The sequence below is a fragment of the Sminthopsis crassicaudata genome, chromosome 1, assembly GCF_048593235.1.
Source record: "Sminthopsis crassicaudata isolate SCR6 chromosome 1, ASM4859323v1, whole genome shotgun sequence".
Classification (NCBI taxonomy): Eukaryota; Metazoa; Chordata; class Mammalia; order Dasyuromorphia; family Dasyuridae; genus Sminthopsis; species Sminthopsis crassicaudata.
This window is the reverse complement of record NC_133617.1, coordinates 63,608,016-63,616,995: the sequence shown is the minus strand read 5'-3', so window position 1 is coordinate 63,616,995 and position 8,980 is coordinate 63,608,016. Positions and strand designations below refer to the sequence as shown.

General features: G+C 38.0%; 1 pseudogene; it reads left to right on the top strand.

Moving 5' to 3' along the window:
• The first annotated feature begins 5,022 nt into the window (after positions 1 to 5,022).
• Positions 5,023 to 6,911, top strand: LOC141552170 (WD repeat-containing protein 48-like; annotated as a pseudogene).
• Positions 6,912 to 8,980: the final 2,069 nt, after the last annotated feature.

The following is an 8,980-nucleotide window of genomic DNA, read 5'->3' as shown; positions in this document are numbered from 1 at the left end:
AGTAATCACCACAATAAAAGCCAGGTGTTAAGTCAAGTTAAGTTTATTATCTCTTTGTCTGATGCTGGGCAGCTTTCTGGAAAGCCTTTCAGTCTAGCCTTGGTCCTAGTGGGAGGACTGCAGGAGTCCAGGCCAGCCACCAGGAAAATCGAAGATTGAATAGAATTTCTCCCCTTAGTTCTGAGAGCTTAAGCTCCTGCCTTCAGTCCTTTGTCTTCTCGGCTTCTGCCTCTAGTTCTCTCCCAATCAACCTAGCTGAGGCTTTTAGCTTATATGCTCTACATTGAGTATAAACCAATCATTATATCACTAGGAAACCATTATTTGTTGTAGGATTAAATCAATCATACTGAACCATGCTAAATTAGATAACCGTTGTCTCTCTCAATTCCACTGACTTAGTATGTTTTAAGAATCCTTTGTTTCAAGTTCAGAATTCTGGCCCATAATTTAAGACTCCTATATAAATAGCATATAATTTATCCTATTTAATAGAATATAAATAGGAAATGATAGAGCATATTATAAATAAAATAATATAGAATATGGAATAATACAAATAACATAGAATTAATTCTAATACTTAATAGAAATCATATATAAGAATTTGATGCATTTGAATAGGATTTCATAAAGGATGTGGTTTTAATTTTGGATTTAAGAGATGCCAGAGTTTGGTAGGTAGAACAAAGGTGAAAGGATATCACAGGCAAAGGACAGCCAGAGAAGTGCTTGGAATAGAGCTGGAATGTTCTTCTGATGGAGCAGCTAGGAGGCCAGTATTAGTGGACAGAAGAGTATCTGTGAAGGAGTAAGAAACATACAAGAAGACTGGAAAGGCAAGAGAGGCTGGATAATAAAGGGTTTAAATTTCAAACAAAACATTTGTATTGGATTCTAGAAGCAATAGATAGATATTCAGAGGAATTTATTAAGTAGCAGGATGTCATCCTCAGACCTGCACTTTAGGAAAATCATTTTAGTGGCTGAATGGAGAATGGATTAGAGTAGAAAGACACCTGAGGTAGGAAAAGCTTCCAGCAGAATATTTCAATAATCCAAGTGGGAAGTGACAAGGGCCTATAAGAGAGTGGTGGCAGGGGCAATGGAGAGAAGGGGATGTTTTCAAGAGGTGTTGCAAACCAGACTGAACCCTCTGACATGTAGATGGGTGGAGCCAAAGAGAGCAGGGTAGAGACAGGAGAGTCAGGAATTAAATAGAAGTTTAATTGCAAAGTGAGTAAAATGGCTTGCAAGGAAAGAGACAGATTAGACACATGTGCTGGGGTCTCCCCTCTGTGGACATCCTGCTTTGGTGTGGATGAATGTTGATCTAGATACTACTGCCTAGACAGAGTCAAACAGTTAGTGTCACAACAAAGTTGAGGTACTACAAAAACAATGTGGCCTATTAGTGCTTGCTCAAGCTCAGGGACCATCAGTTCCAAAAAGTGAGTGCAAAGGATTGTTGGGATGCCAAAATCAGGGTACTACTTGCTTTCTGTATTTTAGCTCTGGAAAACAGGCTGTCTCCTAATAGTTTGACATTTTCTCCTTTTGGCCAAAGAGAAGGAAGTCTGAAAGAACCCCTATCCTCCTGGCCCTCAAAGGAGAGGTATGTATAAGACAAGAGGTCAGTTTGACTAGGACAAGATATTGCCCACAGGGTTAGTTCCTTGAGGGGACCCATCAGGGATGTATTTCTTTCTGTTTTTTAAATTTTTTAATTATTGTTAAAGCTTTTTTTTTTCAAAACATATGCACAGATAAGTTTTCAGCAATATCCCTTACATAGCCTTGTGTTTCAGAATTTTTCCTCCTTCCCCCCACCTCCTCCCCTAGATGGCAAGCAATTCAATTTATGTTATATATGTTAAAATATAAGTTATGTCCAATATGTGTAAACATATTTCACAATTCTTTTGATACAAAAGAAAAATCAGATCAAAAAGGAAAGCAAATGAGTAAGAAAACAAAATCAAGCAAGCAACAACAAAAAGAGTGAGAATATTATGTTGTGAACTATATTCAGTTCCCACAGTTCTCTCTCTGGGTGTAGATAGCTCTCTTCAGCACAAAATCATTGCAGCTGGCATCAATCATCTCATTGTTGGAAAGAGCTTCTTATTGTTCATCAGAATTGATCATCATATAATATTGATGTTGCCATGTACAATGATATCCAGATTCTTCTCATTTCACTTAGCATCAGTTTATGTGTCTCCAAGACTCTCTAAAATTATCTTTCTGATTGTTTCTTGTAGAACAATGATATTCCATAATATCAAAACTTATTCGGCCATTCTCCAACTGATGGACATCCATTGTTTCCAGTTTCTTGCTCTTACAAAAAGGGCTGACACAAATATTTTTGCACATGTGGGTCAGGGAAGTATTTCCCAGCCATCATGGCAAAACTCCCTCTAAAGCAAAGAGCATAAGCAGATAAACTAATGTCTTTTGAAGTCCAGCTCCAGTGAAAACTGAGAGGGTGAGTCTGAAATGACTATCCAAGGACAGGGAGAAGATATGCTTTGCAATCTCCTATTATTATTTATCAATCTGAGAGCCAGGGTTTATATACTCATCACTAGCTACCTTAAGGTGATGCCATATACATTCTAGGATTATTGCACAAACCATACTTTGACATTTCAATTTCTACTTAACTAGCAATACCAAGATACTTATCAACACAGAATTATACAATTTACATAGCATAATTGTGATGCTCATCAATACCAACAGAATTGTGAATAGTTGTGATGATTATCAATACAAAGTACTTGTGGAAACTGAGATGTAAATAGCAGAAATTATCATTTGAATGTATTTACCTGAAATGTGTCTAATTCATTGTTAAGCAGTAAATATTGAATTTGAAATGCTTTCTCCATCAAGATTATCCTAAATTTATCCCAAGCATATCTGTTAGAGAGATGGTGAGCCATCTCTCTTTGCTTTGAATCCTTTGCCCTAGCAGAGAGCTGGTCTCAAGTAATACTTGGACTGGACTCTTGCTGTTTATAGACTTGTTCAATGCTGGCCCTCTACAAACTATACGTTTTTATTGAAAAGATGATATCTATGGACTTCAATTCTAATAGTTGACAATGATTTCAGCACACAGTGGAAGCATAAGGGCCTAAGACAATAATTACATAAAATATAAGCTTTATCAAAATATTCTTCAGTTATGATTATTTTTTTTTCTTATCTTAGGGTGATTGATAAGTTGAGGAGTGCCCAGAGTTGAGCAACAGATGCATGGAAGTCTTTGAGTTTATGTGAAATAAGGGGAGATTTGAACAAGTAACGCTCTTTGTCCTGGAAAATAAAAAAAAAGCACAGAGATAGCTATCTTCAAGTAATGGAAGGACTATCATTTGAAAAAGGCACAAACTTAGATTCTTTGGCCCCAGAAATCTAAATAAGAAGAGACAAAACATTAGGTAGAATAGTAACCAGAATAGTAAGTGTTCTCTTAATCATATTAGGATTCCTTGAAGAGAATGGAGCTATCAAGACTGGAGAAGAGATTGTAGAGGGCCAACTGTACTTGAAACAAGCAATCTTACAACAAGCTGTTAAATCAGTGGAATTGAGATAATGATTCTCTATTTTACATGTACTTAGTACTTAGTATAGTTCTACAAGTTGAAGCCTATTCTACAAGATTGACACCTATGATGATGTATTTATAATAGAGTACATAAGAGCTAAGAGATCTGGGAGTGAAGACAGACCCTTGGATAGAAAGGGAAGATAGAGGACTGGAGGCTGGAGCTCAGACTGGAAGATAAAGACCTTCATAGTGACTGTCCTATCTTCTCTGGCTGTCCTGTCTTCTCTGACTGTCTTGTCTCCTTCACTTCTCCACTAAGACCAAGGCCCATCTGAAGGTCCCCCAGAAAGCTAGCCCAGCCCCAGGCAAAGGAGAAATTAAGAAACAATAAAATAAAATCTAAAGAATGAAAAAACATAAAACAATGTGAAATCTCATAGAAAAAAAGCAACTGACCTGGAAAATAGAGAAGATGATATTTATAATTGCAAAAGCTTTCTAATTATCAGAGTATATATAAAATGTGTAGACAGAATACACAAATGTGAGTTGAATATGAAAGGATGATATCTAAAAAATAAAATTAAGGAGTGAGAAAGAGGAATGTACTAAGAGAAAGAGAAAGGGAAGGATAGAACAGGATTAATTATCTCACATAAAAGTGGTAGGAAAAAACATTTGCAGTGGAAGGGAAGTTGGAGGAGTTGGGGGTAAGTGAGCAAATCTTACTCTTATCAGGATTGGCTAAATGTTACCAAGGAAATTAAGAGGGGAAGTCGTTAAAAGAAGAATGATATAAAAGATGGAAGACTGGGGAGAGGTAGGGGGAAGCAAAATACTTTTGAGAAGAGATAGAAAAAAAGAAGAGATTAAAGAGACAACAAAAAAAATAGAAGGAAGAAATAAGTCGGAAGGAAATATATTTATATATATATATATATATATAGGTGTGAAAAAAATTGAAGTGTTTCTGTGATAAAGATCTCACTTCTCAAATATATAAAGAACTGAATCATATTTATAGAAATAAGAGCCATTCCCCAAATGATGAATGATCAAGAGATTAATAATTTTTAGATGAAGTAATCAAATCGATCTACAGTCATATGAGGAGGTGTTCTCAATCACTGTTGTTTGGAGGAGTGTCAATTGGAAGAATCCTGTGGCACTACTTTATTTTGTTGCTTAATAGTATAGAAAAGGAAAATGACAAATTTTGGAGGGGATGTGGAAAAAATGAACCTTTGATGCATTATTGGTGGAGGTGTGACCTGATTCAACCACTAGAGAACAACTTGGAGCTATAGGCAGAACACGGTGGGGTGGCAGAAAATGCAGGTGTCTTATGTCATTAAAGATGAAGTAGAAAAATGTAATCAGAATGGAGTCAGAACTCTTCAGTTGGATCCAACATTAAACTGACTGTTCACTTCTGGGAGAGACTCTATCATTAGAATATGGAGTGTCAGCCAGCACATGCGAGATCCCCATATAGCATCTCTGGTGCACCACACCTATTGGATAAACAATATTGTACTTTGTTGTAATGGAAAAACTTAATATCTGCTTCCTCTGACACAATAGTAAAAGTATGGAATACCCATAAGGGATTTTGCATGTCAACATTAAGGACATATAAGAATCATGTCAAATCCTTAGCTTCTGCCAAGGACAAGGAGCTGGTGGCTTCTGCTGGGCTGGAAAGACAGATCTTTCTTTGGGACATTAACACACTCACAGCAATGAGTGCCTCAAAAAACACTGTCACAACTTCTTCTCTAAGTGGGAACAAAGATTCCATTTATAGCCTTGCAATGAATCAGCTGGAAACAATTATTAAATCAGGGTCCACTGAGAAGATTTTGTGTGTTTGAGATCCAAGAATGTGTGCAAAGCTCATGAAACTTAAAAGGTACATAAATAATGTGAAAACTTCATTGTTGAACAGAGATGGGACTCAGTGCCTTTCTGGAAGCTCCAATGGAACTACCCTCCTCTGGTCCCTCCACCAACAAAGATGTGTAGCAACCTATCCATTACATGATGAGGGAGTATGGGCCTTACAGATTAATGAAAACTTTACTCATGTGTATTCTGGAGGAAAAGAATGAAAGATTTATTTGAAAAACCCAGATTTGTGAAGAGAAAGCCCTTAGTCTCAAGACGGAGCTTGATAGGTCAGCTGATCCTCCAACTGCAATTTGAGTTGCAACAAGGAAGTCTTCAATGAATAAATGGAATTTGAAGGGAATTCATAATGTTAGAACTGCTAGAGATTATGACAATGACTATAACAATCCTATAACAACCCATTGTACCCAACCGGATTAAGTTATTAAAGGAGATGCCAGTATTATTCAGGCCACATTCTTAATGATAAGAGGCATCTATTAACCAAAGATACCAACAATAATATGGCATTTTGGGGTGTGTTACAAGGCATGTAAAATTGAAGATCTTGGCAAAGTAGATTTTGAAAAAGAAATTACTGCCTCCCCACTCCCGACTCCCGATTTAAAAACTGGGATGTTGACAATTACACTGGATGAGAGTAACTTTTGCTGCTTGAGTGTCAGCAAAAGATGCTGGCTTTAGCAGCCCAGATGGATCATATCCAAAACTGAACCTGGGAGGGATTTTACTGCAAGCCCTCCTAGAGTATTGGCCCAGAATTCATGTTAATACAATAGATGAAGAGGAAAATGAGATGAACCATGATTACCAAAGCCGGGAAGAAGGGTAAATATATTTGGAGGATAGGATCCAGGTGAAAAAAAGGACTAGCCCAGCAAGACTATGAATGGTGAGCAGGAGAATCAAGTCCAGAAGGGGAATGGCTTCTTCTAGGTCTCTCCACACAACAGTGATCTTTGGCGAGGCAGAAGGCCTCAGGTTGCTGTGTTGGGATTCTGAAGGGGAGAGGGAGTCAATGCTGCTTAATGAGACAGTGCCCCAGTGGGTGATTGACACCCACCGTGGATAAAAATATGCCCAAATTCAACAAAATTCCTTTCTACTTCCAACCTCACTTATCTTCAGGGGCAAAAACCTCAAAGAAAGATAAACTGTCTGCCAGTGACATGCTCCAGGTCAGGAAGGTGATGGAGCATGTCTACAAGAAAATCATAAACTTGGTCAGTGAGTCTCAGACCACAAGCTTGTCCAATAACGAAAAAAATGGGAGAACAGGAAAAGGAAGAGGACAATGCCATACTGGTGGAAGAGAAAATTGAACTTTTCTGCCAGGACCAAGTTTTGATCTGAATATGGACCTTCCAACAGTCAAACACTTCATATGGAAAAGTGAGGCGACCTCTCCCTACATTACCACCAGAAGTCCACATGAGGCCCGAGGGCAGACACACTTGGGCATTCATTTCCTGACCTTCCTGTCGTGTACCATTCTATCCCTTTTTTGTAACGAGCTGTTGTCTCTAGAAGCTGCTGGATCGCTCTCTGGGAAGAGATCTGCTGTGTCTTCTACTCAAATCTCTCCGACAGATTCTTCTTCCTGTAGAGAACCATTGTCTCCAGGCAGTTGCTGTTAACTCTTGTCCTTAGAAGTGACTTCCCTTCCTGCAGAGAGCCCCGTCAGGCCTGATGTAATGCAGAGAGTCTTCTTCTTTCTCTGAGAGTCCTCTCTTTTATTCTCCCAGAGAATGGGCGTGGGATAATGCAAGGGCTTCTGGGAAGAACCACCCCAGCCAATGAGCTTGCCCCCTCTATCAAGTCAACCTGAGTTCTCACCTTGTAATTGTCCAGAAAACCTGAATTCTCACCTTGTCACTATCCAGACAACCTCAGTTCTCACTTAGTAATCCTAACATCTCCCCCTTTCTTTTGATTTAGAACATAGGACAGTCATGACCTTGAAACATAAATCCATCAATATGGGAAGTATTACAGATAATTACATAAATGACCTTGAAACATAAATCCATCAATATGGGAAGTATTACAGATAATTACATAAATTACATAAGCATATAGTAACATAGTAACATAACACATCCTAACACTTTTTAAGCCAAATTTCAGAGTTCCAAGGTCAAGAAGAAAAAAATGTAAGCATCCACATAGAAAATTAAAATATCCTAAAGTTTTTTGTCAAAAATCACATAAAATTTAGTAGCTTCTACATTAAAGGAGTGGAGGATTTGGAATGTGATATTTTATAAGACAAAGGAGCTGAAATTAAATCAATAATAACATATTCAGCAAAACTCAGTATGACCCTTGAAGTGAAAAAGATATTCAGTGAAATAGAGAATTACCAAGTATTCCTGATGAAAACACCAGAATGTGGTCCCCAGAGCCCACTGAGACCTGGCAGTAGTGAGACTTCTAACAAATGATTCAGTCTATCAGAGATAGATAGGCAAAGTAGATCTGAAAACTTGTAGCTCTCCAAAATTCCTCCCACATACACATAAAGATAGAATCATGCCTCAGGGGGAGCAGCAACAAAAATTGGGGCAAAGCTGTTATTCTTTTATGACAATGTGAGAAGACCCTGGGAAAGACCCAACCTCTGGGGAGGATGTTGTGCCTGAGGGTCAAGTACAGACACATCTGGACAGACTTTACAGAATTAGCAAACAATAAGCCCTGAGGGCAGCTAGCTTGGGAGATGGCCTCAGGAGCTTTCTCCTCATAGCAGAGTGAGGATCAGAAGACTGAATAGGAGAAGATAGAAGGACTGTCCACTAGCAAGGATACCAGGTGTATCCTGAGCTATGGGCTGCAGGGAACAGAGTTAGTATAGATCTATTAGTTTGGTAGCACAGGGGTGGAGATTCTGCTGTCTGTGGGCACTAACAGAACAGATTTTCTAGATTCAGTTCCAGGAAAGAGAGAACATCTCTAGTAAATGGCCACTGGAGGGACTTCAGGGAACAAGAGTATTTGTAGAACAGTGTGACTAAGGGCCATCACTGTGCCTTGGGGTAAAGAGGAAAGCCCAAGTTTGGGCCCTGGGGCAGGTTTCAGAAGGTTACAATAACAAGTACCTGAGGCTTATGGTATCATTCCCTACACCATAGGAGAAGAACTTTTTTATATTAATAGCTGTGGAAAACAAAATAAGCAGTAAGTTATAAGAGTAAGCAAAGGAGAAAGAACCCAACAATGGATAATTATTATGGGGATAGAAAAGATATGGGTTCATACTCAGAGAAAGATAATGGATATAAAAAAATCCCATTCTTTTTTTAGAAGAAACATCAAATGGTCCCAACTACAAAAAAAAAAAAAAAAAAAAAAAAAAAAGATTTTTTGGAAGAACTTAAACAGAACTTTAAAAATCAAATAAGGAATATTGAGGGAAAAATAGAATAAACAAAAAAGCAATCCAAGAATATAAGGAAAACTATGAAAAGGAAGACAACCAACTTAAGATAGAAAATCATTAGAGAA